A 17,636-nucleotide genomic window follows, 5' to 3' on the forward strand; every position below is an offset into this window, starting at 1 on the left:
TTTTTTGGGGGGGGGGGGGGAGGGGGGATGGTGATACTGTGTGAGTCTCATTCCGAGTGACAAAATCCCTACAAAGCTAACTGCAGAACCCTAACACCTGCAGGTGAACGGATCTACTCGAATTTTCAAATATGTACCTACAATAAACCGTTCCTGCAAAGATCCCTACAATGAAGCCTGTCTCCAGTTCTCGCTCCATGCCCTCCGGCGTCCCAGGACGACTCCAGACCTGGCGAGATGACTTGACGTGGCCAGTGGACCAGCAGCAAACATGACACAAAGCAAAAGCTTAAAAAGCACTTGCACATTGGGTTTCCCCTCAATTGGTTACTGTTTTTAGAACCTCGCCACCATGTGAAGGAACCCAAGAAAGCCTAAAACACACGCTGCTCCACTGGCAGCCAACCCCGACTGAGGTAAGTGACTCATTTTAGAATGACCGGTCACCTTCCAGCCACCAGATGACCGCAGCCCTATGTGACCACAGTGAGACTAGCATGAGAACTGCCTGGCTAAACTCATCCCAAATGTTTGACGCACAGAACCGTAAGCAAATAAAATAGTCACCACATCAATCTACTGGATTTGGGGATGACTTATTCTGCAGCAATACAAAATCAGTGCCCTCTCCCAGATCCTTTCAGAGATTTCAGGCAACGATGTGGAAAACTGCTACCATTACGGTCACCCTGTCAAACTCCTCTCTGTTCTCCTCCCAAGAGGCAACAGACTTTAAGCAGCATGAGTTTAAGCAGGCCACTAATATAAATACGGAAACTCAAAGTCACGTATCATATTCTGGATTACTTACTCTCAACCCAAAAAATCCAAATGTATTTACAGTTATTTTGGCTTTAGGGGCACCTTTCTTGGATCCTTGATCTGCCTCAGGCAGGCTTCTCCTGGAAGGGGCCATGGTCGGTATTACTACCTGGGGAATGAAGCTTTTCTCTCTCTTTTCTTAAGCTCATAGTTGATAGGAGGCTCGTAGGGGTGGATCCTCTACTCAAAGCCAGATTTTGTATGTTTGCCTCTTCAACTCACGAGGCTCTTAAACTTTACTTTCCCTCACATTAACAGCAGACTGACACAAGACCCAGCTGCACCCATGTCCATTCTCACCTCTCCCACCTCAGCCCAGGTGCTGTCAAGAGATTAAAGGCTCTCTCTTACATGGAAATAAATTGGCCCATTCAGCTATTTTTCAAGGACAGGAAGTCCTTTCATAGGTGACTATAGTGAATGCAAACAATATAACAATCCATGAACATACACTGAGACTTTAAGAGTACCATGTCCTAACCAGAATGACTCACAGAAGGGTTTGTGTGATCTCTTTCACCTTGGCCCATGGCGGCAGGAAGGGAGAGGGGTGTCTGCGGTTGGAATGGACAGAGGCTGCGCGCTGCCAGCCTTTCTTTTCCCCTGAGCCTCGTGGGCTGCCTGCTACCTGCGGATGCCCTCACTGTCCGCCCTCCCAAGGCTGCTGCAAGCAGGTCCCCGTTAAAGAAACACTGGCTTCCAGGTGAGCTGCTGCTTTCTTCCAGACAGAAGAGCCGTGGCAGAATGGGGAGTAGTGGGAAGAGGGAAAAGCAGTGTATGGTGGGGCGGGGGGAGAATGGGCAGGGGGAACATGCATAGCATTGTAGAGTAGAAGAGTCCTATTCCATCACTTTCTATGCAAGAAGTGATCTAAAAACAACAGCTGCCGTGTTTCTTTAAGATAGAGATAGAGCTCTGGCTTCAGAGACATGGGTGGGATGTCCAGTCCTGTCACCTGCAGCCATCTGACCTTGGGCAATAGATCTCCCACCTCTCCTCCTCCATTTCTTCCCTGCCACTGCGGTTTTGAGGAGTAAATGAGATAAGACACTCAAAGCGCTCCCTACCTCACCTGGGACTGGGTAGTGCATCACCCTTCGGTTGCACCCTGGCAGTAAATTTAGTGCCGCTCCAACCATCCCTGATATGACACCACTGCTAAATCCCTTCCCAGCTCCCGGGCTGTTCAAATTAGGCAGTTTTCGTTTTAAATGTACCTAAACTGAAAATACCATCACCAAGGCAGAATATATATTGGATAATATATAAAACCACTACTCCTCTTGATCCAAACATTCATTTATATATTCAGCCAACAGATATTTATTGGACACCTATGAGGAATCAAGCACTCTTCTTGGGTGCTGTGAAGAGAGCAGTGAACAAGGCAGATAAAAATTCATGATTTTGCCTTGGGGGGAGACAGACAATAAAAAATAAACAAGAAAAACATATACTCAGTCAGATAATGAGAAATGCATGGAGAAAAATAAACTGGGGGAGGTGGGTGAGGGGGGCTCCAGGCTGCAGAGAGGAAGGTGGACAATTCTGGAGAGGGTGGCTGGGAAGGCCTCATGGACAAAATGACAGCTGAGCAAGGACCTGAAAGGGCTGGGGGGTGGTGGTGGTGGGGGGAGCTGGCAGAGACAAACTGGAGAGGGGGGTGGATTCCAGGCAGAGCAAACAGCAGGGATAATAACTCTAAGGTGGGAAGGGGTGTGTTATGTGCCTAAGGACCCACAAGGAGGCTGTTCCATTGCTGGAGCTGAAAACGGGACAGCAAAGGGGATGAGAACAGGCAGAGGAAGGTGTGCATGGTGCAAGTAAAGACCTGAGTTTTGCTCTGAGTGGCAAGCGAAGCCATTTGAGAAGAATCAGCTGGGGTCCTGGGCCTGAAGCACAAGGGGAGATCCAGCTAGAGGTACATGCATGAGAAACATCAGCAACATGAATATTCTCTGAAAAACCTCCACTAGCTTGTTTTCTCTTTGGCCACCTCATGCTGGCTGCACACACAGCAATCAATTAAAACTCAGAGCGTTATCACCCGAAGGTCTGCGAGGGGTGTTCTTCATCATATGGTCGTACCACTGATATCCTGACCTCCTTTGTTTTCCGAGTATCAATTCTTCAAAGAGATGCCTGATTTTTGTAGCCTATCAAGATCTATGACGAGAGAAAAACTCATTAGTAAATAAAATTTAACTCAAAGTAGGGTGAACTCCAAGATTAGACCCAGCTCTCCAGGGTCCCGCGCTGCTTACTGAAATTTCAACTAAAATTTGTGTCTTACTTTCTCTACTTTTGCTGCTGCTAATGAAACCATATGCCTTTACACAGTGGCAACTGTGATTGTCTACACAATCTCAAACGCAGATTTAAAAATGTAATCAATTATGTAAATCCTGGGATGTTGGGACTGTGTAGATATAATAGGCAATTTATTCATTCTTTCCCAATTCCTATCTGCACACTCGACAGTGTAATGGCTTCTGCTCCCATTATATTAAAAATAACCTCATGATGTTCTTATGATTCTCTAGTGCAAGTACCACGTCCTAACGCTACTGGACCTCTCCACAGCTTTCAAGACTGCTGATTATCTCTCTTCATTTTCACTTCCAGCCTCTTTAAATTCTCTCCTCCCTTGGTTTCTGGATGGGTTTAAGGCCCGTGGGCCTTGTTACTGTTTTTGCAAATAAAGTTTTATTCAACCATGTTCATTTGTTGTATCTCTGGTGGCCCTTCAGAGAACGCATTTACTGACTCTACTGTACATTAACTTTCTTGGGTAGGTCCTTCCCTTCTCCCTTCCCCCACATCCTTCCTTCCCTTTCTTTCTTTTTTACCTTTCTTTTCATCTTCCTCTTTCCGCATACATCTAAAGTTTCCTTTTCCCTTTAAGCTTCCACTACTTACCCTCTCTGCCTCTCTTTAATGGTGAGCTTTTCATTAATTCCACACAATCACACAATTCCTACAACCTCAGTGACTATCTCAGAGGAAATGAATATCAAATTCCATGTTCCCAGCTCTAATCCATCCCCTAAACTCCACGTCTCCTATTTCTGGCATCCTGGTCCACCTGAATTTTACAAAGTCATTTCAAACTAAGTACTATTCTTCTCTAGAGTCTTGATTTTTACCCATCATTTCCCTGGACACCCAGACTCAAAACTTTCATTTCATTTGCACCCCTTAGATGAGTACAAATTGGCAACTAATTACTATTGCTTTTACCCCACAGTGTTTCTGGAACCCCTTCCTTCCCTTTCATACCACTTCTCAATGAACTTTCTTAAGGTACCACTACATCCATTTGTCTCATAGAGCATTTCTCCAGTAACTGAATGGATGCAGGGTACTCCTCAAAAGATTCCTTATTTAAAAACCTTGAATTTTCCCCACCATCTAACAAATAAGTTTTGACAGCCCTCTCCAATTATTCCAGAATTCATTTTTCATTTGGAACTCTGATGCATCTTACCCTCAAGGCTCCTTCCTTAATCCAGCTGTATCTGGCTATTCCCTTCCACCCACGATTTAGTCAACAAGAATCTACCCCTCCTACAGAATGATACTTTCCTTCATGAAGCTTCATTTTCTAATGAAACACAATCTTTTGTTTTCAAAAAATACCCATATTTTGTATTTATATATTTTTATGGCACCTGTGCACTTCCCATTTTGAATTATACTTAAGCATATATTTATTTTCTATACCTTATGATTCTGTGTACTCCTTGAGAGGAGAGCCATTTCAATTATACTCTCATACACAGTAAAATATAATATGGTAATTAAATGCAGGTCTCTGATTTGAAATGGTCGCAGTGGTTCTCAGTTGGCAAAAGATTCCGCAATATAATGACGAAAGCACCTAGATCACATTTTATTTTAAAAATCACATTCTGGCTTATATTCTAATATTAACATTGTGGGAGGGGGGAGTCACAATCATTAAATTTCTTTTTTTTTTTTTAAAGATTTTATTTATTTATTCGACAGAGATAGAGACAGCCAGTGAGAGCGGGAACACAAGCAGGGGGAGTGGGAGAGGAAGAAGCAGGCTCATAACAGAGGAGCCTGATGTGGGGCTCGATCCCACAATGCCGGGATCACGCCCTGAGCCAAAGGCAGACACCCAACCACTGTGCCACCCAGGCGCCCCACAATCATTAAATTTCTATTACTTGGGGAAGATTTAGATACTTTTATTTTGGGTCTGAATAGGCCAGTGAATGACATAGGAATGGAAATGTTCATAATTTTTATTCACTTTTTAGCCAAATTATATTTAACAGGTTTTTCTTTCCTTTTAGGAAAGTATTTTAAATAGTTCAACATACCTATCATCTCTATAATATGTGTTACTGCTTGGAAACTTCAGTGATGGAATTCAGTCATTTAAAATATGGCTTCAAAATTAATGTTTGTTGAGATAATCACTACAGCAACCAGGGTTTCATTTTTCTAAAGAATCATGACTAAAACTATTTTTCTTGTTTGTAAAAAGAAAATGAACACAGATTTACAATTGTCTTGTGTTCACTGGAAGTATGTCTTAGAGCACAAAAGGCTTTTGTGATTAAAGAGTTCATAAAATTTTCCATTAATAAGTGGGCTTTTACACTATGTCTGGTAACCTTATACAGCTCTCCAGGGTCAGCTAAGAGCCTTGAACTCTAGGAACCCTCTGAGATATCACTACACCACTATTTCCTGTTCCTTTCCATTTTGTCAATTCATTACAACTGCTCAAAATGCAAGCTAACCAGCCCCAACTGATTTATTCAAAAGTGAATCCACTTTAAGCAGAGATGGTTTTAAATAGTTAATAATAAAGTGATTTTGTGGTGAGTGCATTCAGTAAATAATGAAATCACCAAACTCATTTTCATGTGTAATGCAGAGAGATGATTTTAGGCATCAATCCATGGTGTTTTAATTCACTTTTCTTATTTCACTTGGTCTTTTTGCACTATCTGTGTTTTCTGGTTCCTAGGCTGGATAAAATGGAATCTTTCAAGACACAGATTGACATCGGCTATAATAATTTTAAGGACCACTGAGTCATGGTCCGTGTCGTAGGTGCTGTGGCATGCGGAAAACAAAAAAAGTTGTCAGCAGAACTACTGCGGCCCATTTAGAATAAATGTTGCTGTTGCCCTCCTCCCTCTTCAAATAATTTGCTCTCTGTGCCTCATTTTAGAATACACTTAAACCAGCTAAATTAAAAGTAAGTCCTATTATGTAATAGTGATTTCATCTGTCCTCTTAGAGCCATGCAGTAGACCCTTGGAATTCTTGAAGATATGTTCTAAGACCATAAAAAACCCCTCACATTTGTGAATTATTTACACATGCCATTGAATCTCTTTATAGCTTTCAAGGCTGCTCATTATCTCTTTTCACGGCCACTTCCAGCCTCTTCTTAAGAATTTCTCTTTCTTGGCTGCAGGAACATGCACCCTTGTCCTCATACCCTGTAACACATTTCCATCTGGAGTTCTAGATTTCTTGTGCACACCCTCACATCACATTAAAAAAAGTCTATGAAAGTTCTCTTTCTCATTTGATGGGTAATTGACATACACCCACACACATGCCCTACCCCACAAACAACTCCCAAGCCTGACTGTGTGGGCCGCAAGCAGAGGGCACGAAGCAGCACAGAGATAAATCCTGTAGTTGGGAAGCTCAGAATTTCATGTTCACATGACTCTAACTTGTCATTCAGCAAAACACCTGTACTACACACCAGACTTCTGGGGGACACTTGAGAAACACAGAAATCTTAGGTGTTACACCTGTGAATGCCAGTGTCTACTGTGTTAAAATCATGGAAGGTAAGTTTTCTTTATGAGGGCAAAAGTAGGAGCTGACTCTTCTCTTTCCAATGTGTTACTTTGCGTTATGCTATCCTGGGGTAAATAAGTAATTAAAAATGACCCGTATATATATCTTTGGGTCAAAAAGCAAGTATCGCTACATTTTTTTCTCTGTTTCAATCCAGGTTGAAGGATGTGCCAGTTCATGTCCTAATTTTATGCAAACTCCAAAGAGAGAAATTTGCTTCGTAAAATTGGCTTAAAGGTGTTTCCCATACCAAATCTATGTTTGGTATGCTTTTGTAAGAAATGATAATTCTATTCGTTTCCCTCAGTCCCTAAGAAGCATGCATTCTGTTTCCTGGCTTGTTTTTAGAGACGTTATTTTGACACTTTGCTAACCACCTCCCTCCCCTTGAGAGGATGAATTACCTAGTCTCTGCGAATATTGATGAGATCTCTACACCTGGCAATGACATCATACTTCCTTTGGCTTCAGGTACATGTTACATTAGGACTCCTTTGCTCAGACCCTGTCCTGAGCTCAGAGATGCAAGCACCAGACATAGGTTGGGAAGGAGCCCTTATAGGCAGGTGGTGCAGTCTCCAGAAATGACTCTGGAAGAAGGCCAAAGCTGTAATTCTGCCTAGAGATAGGCCAGGTGGCACGAGTATTTTGAGAACACTATATAATATATGCTATATTGAGAGAGGGCAGAGGAAGCGCACGCTAGTCTTTTTTGCTTTCTTAACTTTGAACTGGGTTTACAACTAACTTCTCTCTGAAATTAGAGAACCCATCTAGGTTCTGTGAGAAGAGCCAGTTTCTGAAGATAAGGGCTATCATGGAGAGTGAGGTCTTGGTTTTTCCTAAGGCAAACGTCTGGTGGATTGGATGATGCTTGAGGTCAGTCTATTTAGGTGTTAAACACAAAGTTTGATATTGTTTTCTTTGAACATGGTAATAAAGAAAAATAGATTTTTTTTACGTTGGTAAAAACCAGTAACATTTACGTTTGGAATACTTCTAAAATTTATAAGGCTTTAATAATATGCATTCTGAACATCATTTACGCTGATTTCCTTAACCAAAGCTGCCAAGTCACCTCCTCAGCACCAAGCACGAGCTGTCGCTGAGGCCGAGCAGGGATCTGAGAGGCCAGGGTGGTTCATTATAATCCATGCAAGTCCACATGCTAATGAGAAAGATCTTCCTTGGTGTCTACCACATTTATATTGTCAATTAAATACGATGTCAGGGGCCAAATTAACGCTTCAGCATTTATATTCCCTTTTCTCTTTCAACTACCCCAAATCCTGAAAATGTTTTCTTTCCATTGTCTCTCACACCCAACAACGATTGATGTGAAAGATAAAATATGAAGAGCCATTCAACACACGATCTGGTATTTTCTTTCTCAGAAACTTGCTTATAAATTGAGATAAATTATTTACAGCTTTTCTTTCATGTCACCTTTATTTGAAAAAAATTCCCCCACATATATGGAATTTCATACCTATTTATTCTCCCAAAAGATTAAAAAAAAAAAACAAAACTTAACATTTGCAGTATTTCTTTCAGGTCATTAAAAAAAGTAAAATAATATAGAAAAAGCTGTTTTTTCATTTTATTTTACGATTTTGTTTCCTTCTTCCATAGTATCTGGGTGTATCTAAGTTTTTATGCTTTAACTACATATGTATCAATGCACAATGAATACAGTTTTGCTCTTTTAAAAACTATAAGAAGATCATATCCTACAATTTATTTTCATTTAACATTAGAGATTTCTTTACATTCTTTCATTTAAAATTTTTCTAAAGTCTAAAGTCATTCTGTGTATCTATTCTCTTCTCAAACACAAGTAGACTTAGCATGTGATAACCACCCAAGGAATATACCCACCTTCCCCATGTTCTTTTTCATTATAGTTCAGAATTTTGATTCATGTTTCACTGCCAAGAGTTAATTAAAATTTACTTCCTTTTGCAGATATTTACGCTTTTTAAAAAGATTTATTTATTTGAGAGAGAGATCGTGTGCGCATGAGCACAAGAAAGCACGAGTGGGGGGAGGGGCAGATGGAGAGGGAGAGAGAGAATCCTCAAGCAGACTCCCCATTGAGCGTGGAGCCTGATGCAGGGCAGGATCCCAGGATCCTGAGGTCACGACCTGAGCCGAAATCAAGATTCAGCTGCTCAACCACCTGAGCCACCCAGGCACCCCTACTTTTAAAACCAGTTCTAAGCTCACCTTTCCATTTGTTTTGTTTGTCTGGTTGGTTGGTTTTTTTCAAAAGCATATTCTTTGGCTCTTTCAGTAGATGTGCATGGGTGGTAAGCTCTTAGCCAATATATGCCTGAAATAAATTTTATTTTCCTGTTGATTGAATTTAGCTGAGAACAGAATTCTAGTATCTCTCACTCAGTCCTCTGAAAAGACTACTGCATTGCTTTCTGGCTTTTCTTATTGTTGACTGTCTTTGTTTCTCTTTAACTCTTTTGTAGACAGCTGTTGAGATTTTCTTTATGACTCATGCCTGAAAATTACACTGCCATGTGTCTCGATGTGGATTTATTTTTACTGATTCATCTATATTCTAAGATTCACAGCTTCCTGAATTTTCCAAAGTTCCCAGACATTTCTCTGCATATTGCTTCTCTGAATAACACATTCTATCTACTCCTATTTTATAGATGTCCTTTCAAATAAATTTTGGAAAACGTCAATTCACGTCTTGCATCTTTTCTTCCATGTTTTTGTCAATGTTTCCTCTTTATGTTGTTTTCTGGGTAAATTCTCAGTACTGTCTTTAAATTCATACATTCTTCCACTAGACTTTCTCAACATGTGGCAGTTGCCAAAACAAGAACTTGGGAGTTAACTGTATTAATTTTTCCTTTGTCCTCGACATCCATTGGTCAACAAGTTCTGTCCATCAGATTTCCATTCCTACTGCCTCTGCATAGGCCTTTAGGAATTCTTGCCTGCCTGCCTATGATAACCCACCACCTTACAAGCTGTCTCTGTCTCCCTGTAGCATTCACTTAATATAGACTTGGCACACAAGAACTCCACCAGAATGCACTGTGTTCTTTCATATTTCTAGGATTTTGCACCTTTTCAAAATAATTGCCTTTCCTTCCTCATATCTATGTGGATAATGCAAGTAAACACTTTCCTGTGACAAATATCCTTTTCCTGAATCATCACCACCCCCTCCCAACTACCAAGCTTTCTGGTCTTTCCTTTGTGACCTACCTCTGTGGGTCTACACCTATCTGTGTGATAGAACGCTTCTCATAAAAGTTGCTTTGCCTCCTCCATTCACTCAACTATGAGCTTCTGCATAGCATCTGAGCATTGTACAGATGACAGCTGAATCATAAATGTGCACTGAATCAAATGGATAAGTAAATACAAAGGAAAACACTGGATGATTCCTGGATAAGGCTAAAAAAAAAAATGAGGCTTAAAGTTTTTTTTTTTTTAATTTCAAATGTTTTTATTACTGTTCAGTAACAGTACTGACAGATCAAAGTTTTTTTTTAGCTTTGATAAAAGAAAAAGAAAGCAAGAAAGAACAAATGGTGCTATAATCATGCCATTTGTTTAAATATTAAATATGAAAACTTTTTCTCCATTTAAATGGTATAACATAGGGAATAAGTTTATAGTAAGTCAACTAATTTCGTTTAGTTTATAAAGTATGACAGTTCTAGGTGCTATCATTTTTAAAATGTGAATATATATATATATGAATAGTATGTATATATCCATGCATAAATAAGGTACAATACCAAGCTCTTCTTTGAGTATCCTCTAACATGCCCAGACATGAGGTGGCCACTGCATCTTGTACCTTACAAAAGTGCAGGATCTCTCGAAACAAGCCACTGCTGGCTAAACAGTTCTAATATGGCTGATGTTCCTTACATCTCCTCTGGACTCAGATATGGTATGAGCAATCCTATCAAGTACAATATGAGTCTGTGATGGTGTTTGCTGTCAGTAGGATAATTCTACTCTCGATGTTTATCATAATTAGAAATACAGAGCTCAACACTGAAAAATAGCTATAAATCATTCAGTGGCTTATTTAGACTTGTAAACTGAAAAAGCTGTAATCTTCCATTTATATCAGATACGCAAAACTATACAGTTAAAACTGGTTTAAGTTATAGTTGAAAGGGGGTTTATTTTTCAGTATAAGGGGCTTGTGATGATGATTACTATAAAAAATGATCACAAGTGGCCAAGGAAGGAAAGAAACGGGCCTGTTAGTAGTTATTTTACTTGCAAGGTGGATAATGAGATAATAAAACACGTAATCGGAGGTTATACTACCTTGATTACTGTAGATTATACCAATAGGTACAACAATGCCATTAAGCAAGCAGTGTCTCACCAGCTAGTGCTCATTTGTAGGATGATAAATGGATTGATTCTATTCCATTATAACCATGACTTTGAGAACATGTTGGAAAATATCTGCTATCCCATATCATGATGCCAATCAATTCTGGACAACATATAAGGTATTTTACTCTTTGATAAACCTAAGAAAATGAGAACTACAAAAACACAGAGAAGATACTATTTGGGACTCCGAAGAGAAACGAAAACTGGAAAATGTCAGATCTTACTAGGAAGCTATTCTCTGTAACCAAACACACAATTTTATGGAATTTATTTTCCAATTTTAAAGAAGGCATTTTGGAACATCTGCTATATAAGCTAGGATAATTCTAAAACTGTAATGTTATAATGATTATTAGCTATTGGCTAGTGCTCGGAATTTTATTGAACTCATTAATCTAAGAAAAATAAATATAATTATAAGAGTGATAATAAATGCAGGCTGTATTTTTATTTTGTGGTTTCCACTTGTGTTTCTCAGAAAATAACCACTATCCAAACGAGGCAAGATAGAACAGGCATGTCTGTGTTGTACATGTCTGTCGAACTAATTCTCGGCTCGAGAAAGCTCCAGGCAGAGACCAGATATGTCTAAAAATGACATAGATGTCGATCCCTGAAACTCAGTGAACCACACTGTGACAAAATTTCCCTACACCTAGAAATGTTAACCTACAGCTCGAGGCTGTTTTTCATGCTGCAAGATGCTGGAGAAATGGAAATACATAATACGGTACCACGAAGCCGATATTCAGCAACATGGAACTACTTCATGCAATTTACAGATAGACAGACAGATACAGATATATAAATTTCATATATAACACATTTTAAACCTTGACAAAAATAAAATGATTTAAAAATACAATATATCTAATTCGAAGAAATCTGGAATTGGATTAATAATGACAGATTTTCTACATAACTAAGGCACACCTCTTTAAGCATCAAGTCCAGGTACGGCAAATGGCTTTAGGGTATTAAGAAATTTTGATTTTATTGAAGACTCTATCACTAAGAAGCTGTGCCCTTATAAGGAGCAGAGGAAGGAACTTGAGTCTCAGTTTCCTTCTCTGTAGAAGAAGGCCGTAATACCCACACGTCGGTTATTGTTAAGACTTAAAGATGATGTATGAAAAGCACAAAGAACATATAGGCATTCGATAAAGGTTAATTATTTAAATGATTTTTAATAAATATCTGTATAAGATTGATTACATACTTTCTTTGTTGCCTACTTCAAATAGACTGACCATAATTTAACCTTCCCTTCATTGCTAATGGTCATTATTTCAAAAGCAATTATTGTGCTGTAATAAAGCATTATCTCCAAGGACTAAAGAGCTGTGTAAGCCTATTTACTCTAATCCCAAAAGACCTTGCTGTGATTTTTCGAGTTCTTATTTTAGTAATAATTTTGACACCTGCTTCATTAGCTGCCACTTTTTGCTCCTAGCCTACCTACGAAAGGGAGTTTCCTAATTTGGGCAGGGGGATGGCGTATAGAGGGTATCGGGCATTTGCAGACTGGCAATGCAAAGTCAGGAGATCTGTTTTCTTATATTAAGGAAAACTAGGGAAAGTGAAACGCTACACAATTTTTGTGGCTACTTGGAAAACATAAAAAACATCTAATGAGACAACACTTCAGGGGACCCAAGTGATAAAAATAAAAAGAGAAATATTCCTTTTGGTTATTTTTCCTTTGCAGATCTTATTCACTAGTTTCTCTCTATGCACGCCTGGAAAATCATATTCACAAAGAATGTAAGAAGTATATCTAAACTAAGAGTTAAAAGGCTTTCTTTTTCAGAGAAAGGATCTCAGATCCTCTCCTGTAAGTAATTCACAGTATATATCATGCAAGCAGTATGTGTTTTATACTCTACGCAGTGTATGTGTGTGTGAGTGCATCACAGCCTACAATTCAGTGAAACCACACTATTCTTCATTCTTTATGGACCCTCCATCCTTGGCCCTCATTGTTCACTCTTCCTGGTCTGGAATACTTCTTTCTACCCTGAGTAGCAAAATCTTATGCTTTTTTAACTTTCGACCTCAAATGCCACCTACCCTACCTTCATTATAACGTATGACTTCCTCTAGGGTCTAATTCATGTTCTCTGGGGATTTACAACCTAGGTCTCTAGAAGGGTTCCTCTGTTTTAAAGGGCTCTGTGTTTATAGCGGACTGATTTAAAACATCCACTCCTGACAAAGGCCACATCAGAGATGATTGGGGAGCCCTTGGATTTAGCGCGGAGAGACAAAAATGCAGTCACAAAATTGACAATTCCTTCTAAACACGGAAGATTTGAAACAATTCAGACAGAGCTGTTTCAGATTTGTGCTTGGGTTTGCTTAATATACCTTTAAGATTAGAGATCTGTGGAAGGAAACCAAATCTTTGTTTTATGGTTGCAACAAATAGGCCCACCACGGGAAAGATGTCATTTATTCTTTCTCACAAAGAAATATTCACTGCATAGTGCAAATAAAAGTAGCATTTTCCTTCTACTTAAGGTTTGTTAGATGAAATTTATGTTTTTAAAATGCACTGCAAACACCAAAATCTGATTGTACCATTATCAGCTTTTAAATCAATACAGCTTGCTATCTGGTAAGGACAGGAGAACTGGTCGATTTATTTCATAAAACTTTATGTACAAAGAGACAGTGTCTATGAACTTAATGGAGAGAATATAGAGTCTGGAGGGGTAATTTTTATTACAATTTATAGTGGGATTATCCATACTCCACAGTTTTCAGATTTTATTGAGATTTTATGGTACTATGATGCTGACGCAGTTAACTGCAGTGGGTAGGAAGTATAATTGTTTCATCCTGACTAGGAAATGAAATTGGTGTTACTGTTATACAAGAAACCTATAGCAGACTCTATTAATTGCCTGAATCCAATCAAAGCCATTATTTATTCTAGTTTCAAAGGTAAAATATTTTACCTGAGGGTAAAAGAATAAATAAGGACTATAATTTTCACACGGCAATATCTTTTCATTAAGATCGTTTCGAAGTCATAAGAACACTTTTCACCCACAGGGGTTCAACTCCAGAAACGATTAAAATCTAAATCATAGTAAGCATCTATCATGTACCACCAAGTATCATTCTTTAATATTAAGTACCATGAAATAAGACAACCTCAGAAACAACATATGCAAGAACGCCAGGGAATTACAGATGGCCCAATGATATAAAATAGGAACATCTTTAGGAATGGTTTTCATTTATTCTGCAAACAGTGTTTCTTGTGTATCAGACGCTGGATAAGGCAATTAAAGCAATGAATTATATAGATATCATAATATAATTATATATTATATATTACATGTTGAACCAAATATATCGAACACACATACATAAAATTTCATATATATGGAATAAATTGCCTTATAATTTAATATGTCCCTTTCTAGGGGAAAAAAAAAGACTTTTTTTTTTGGGGGGGGGGGCCAGGTCTTTTGCCAGAGAAAGAAAAGATCTTCCAGGAAAAGGAAAGTGTAAGGGTAAAGGTAGAATAGTCATCATGAAAAGCCGTGGAAACTGTAGCTGGGACTTGAGACGTATCTGGTAGAATGGCAACAGAGTGGCGTGAAAGGGTGGCAGGAGCCAGACTGAGGATATGAGGAGCCTTGCTGGTTATCATTTTATGTTGTTTCATCTCCTTTGCCATGTAAGAGAAAGATCACCTTTTATGGTTAGGGTTTAGGTCTATAGACCAACACTGCCACAGCACTCCTAAGCATCACATATGAAACCTTGTACCTATACCAGACTACATTAATTTATTAATTTGTTCATATCTTCAACCAATAAATATTTATTGAGCATTAACTAGTGTCAGGCACGATGCAGTGTGTTGGAAAAACAGTAGCTACTGAAGCTTACATGGATTTTGGGAGACCCCGATATATTTTAATCTAGAAGTGAAGATTTATAACACTGTATACCACATATAAACACACGTTTATATAAACATATATAACAATATAAACAACTACAGTTTTTGTCAACAGAACAGCTTACTCTCCCACTAAGTCTTTCTTTCCCCCAGGAAACTAAGAAACCCATAGATCATGAGATTATCTTTCTACTTCTACCCTGTTTCTACTGAACCTCTTTTTCCTAAGCCCCTAGCTAACTAAGGAGGTAGTTCCTCTGATGAATTCTCCAAGTTATTCCAGTTTCACCAAATTCTCCTATTTTCTGAGTTCTTGCTGTGTGGAGAATGACTCTCCATCTATCTTTTATTTTTTTTTTCTCTATGACATTCAGCAAAACTTGTTAGCACACAAGTTGGCATATGTGTTTCCATTTATCCAACAAACATAAACCATAGTTAAAAAAAAACTAAGCACAGATACATAGAAAGTCATGTTTAATTTCTACTAAACAGAAGTCACATACAAATACACAAGATGGAAAGTGGGACAAGTGAGTAGGAGCTACTTTTTTTTTTTTTTTCTGGTACAAGTTAAATATAGTCCTTTCTAAAAAAAGATACTTCACACACTAGGGCTCTAAAAACGAAGCAGGTAAGTTATAATTCAAATTTAGGTTCAAGTTTTACTTAAAAAGGGCATATTCACTGTACTCCCTCACAACCCTAAACTAGCTGGGAAAATCTGGGAGCCATCAGAGTAACTAGACTACCGACTCTTGCATTGCTTTAAAATTCTACCACTAGATGGCAGTACAAAGACCGTCATTTACAACACAAGTGGCTTAAGTTCCATAATACTACCTTAGTTCTAGGATAAGTGATTCAGTGACCTATGAAAGAGAAAAGGGAGTTGAGTGTCAAAAGTAGGTAGAATGGTGAGGGGTGGAGGGAGATGGAGAAGGACAACCAGAAGAAGGGAGAAAATAAGCAAATGGAAGGAAGGCGAAGAGTGAGAAGGCAGAGAAAAGAGGTGGCACCAAGGTGGATAGTTTGCGAGGGAGGTGCAGGAAGGAGACGGGGACGAGGGATGGGGCTGAGGCAAAGGTGAGAACTCCAATGTAGTCTTTTTCAAGTTTCCTGGACAGGAAGCACAGCAAGAAATGCATATTTCAACATGACTCGGTACACACACACACACACACACACACACTCTCTCTCTCTCTCTCTCTCATAGTACCACATTTGCATGTACGTAAATAAATAGGTTACTGAACAAAAGTTTCATGATATAATACTTATTTGGGTGACATACTCCAAAAAAGTCTCCATTTTATTTAATTTCTTTGAAACTGCCCATTATGAGCTACCAAAATAATTTCAAGATTCAATAGGAAAAAATCCCACAGTATGAACAATATTGTTTCATTGTGTTGTACACTAAAGCTAGCTTTTAAGAGGAGTTTTATTTTAAAAAATCTCCATAGCTGGGAGCAGGGAATATTCTTGGCCATATGATCAGTTCAATAAACATTTGTTGAAAAAATGAATTAATAGAAGAAAAAAGATGGCGGAGCCACCCGGTCATGAAAACACATACAACTGGCCAATGGTCAGGGTAGCATTTCCTCCATAAAAATGTGGCTGGAAAAAAAATCCAGTATGTGATTGTTACTCTGTAAATTGGTAGCTTTTCTTTTATTTATTAGACAATGATCAACTTGTTCTTTTCTAAAGAACACAAAGTAGAATACCAGTTAATCAAATTCTCCATTAACAATGGAAAACAGGCAAAGAGAAAGAGCTGAGAAAATAGTTCTATAGTTTGGAACAGAAAAAGAATTAAGGGAATAAGAACAAATAGGGAACAAAAAGCACAGCCAGAGAGTTGTGAATAATTAAGAGGCTAATTTAAAATAGTGCTAGCAATGATTCTAAGACCAAGTTTCCCTCTTGGATCTTATAGTCTTCCTTCTTTCATTTGCTCCTATAGGTCTTACCAGTCATTGGATAAAATGGCTATTTGATATGCAGATATATTTAGATACACAGATGGACAGATTTCCAAAGGTCTCTTGCACTAAGTATATACATTCAAATATTATCAAAATAATTCTATAAACACCCACAATCTAATAGATAAAGTAAGATTTTCTTTGTAGCATAATAGCACCTGCACTATGTAAAATTAGAAGCTTTATACGTAAGCAAGAACTATATTCTTATATTTATTGTATATGATAACTTTATATTTTCTGGGAAAGAAAAAAATTTGTCTTTAAAAAATGAAACCACAAAAGAAATGAAAGGTATTATATTTCAAAAATCCAATATGCAATGTTCAATGTAGTAAATATCACCTGAGAAGCTTCTCAGGTGTGGTGAAAAATGACTGTAGCAACTACATCAGAGTATTTACTAGGAAAATATCACATTTAAGCATATATTGATTTAAACATAAATTCAATCTTTTTATCATAGGGGGAACTTATGCAACAGGTTAAAATGGTGTGGTGGTTGACAATTTACAACAGAATGAATACAGACACCATTTTGTTCAACTCCTGCTTTAACTACTTTTTCTAATAGATTTTTCTCACCTAGATCTTCATCTCCTTAAGTAATATCTACCTCTGAGTGAAGTATCATCTCTCTCTAAATT

General features: G+C 38.3%; 1 protein-coding gene across 9 annotated transcripts in view; it reads right to left on the bottom strand.

Annotated features, from left to right (window-relative positions):
* The window catches only part of KLF12 (Kruppel like factor 12), a 412,821-nt gene that overhangs the window by 113,568 nt on the left and 281,617 nt on the right, over positions 1 to 17,636 (bottom strand). The gene's annotated exons all lie outside the window — the stretch shown is intronic.

Source organism: Ailuropoda melanoleuca, chromosome 7 (genome assembly GCF_002007445.2).
Source record: "Ailuropoda melanoleuca isolate Jingjing chromosome 7, ASM200744v2, whole genome shotgun sequence".
NCBI classification, from domain to species: Eukaryota; Metazoa; Chordata; class Mammalia; order Carnivora; family Ursidae; genus Ailuropoda; species Ailuropoda melanoleuca.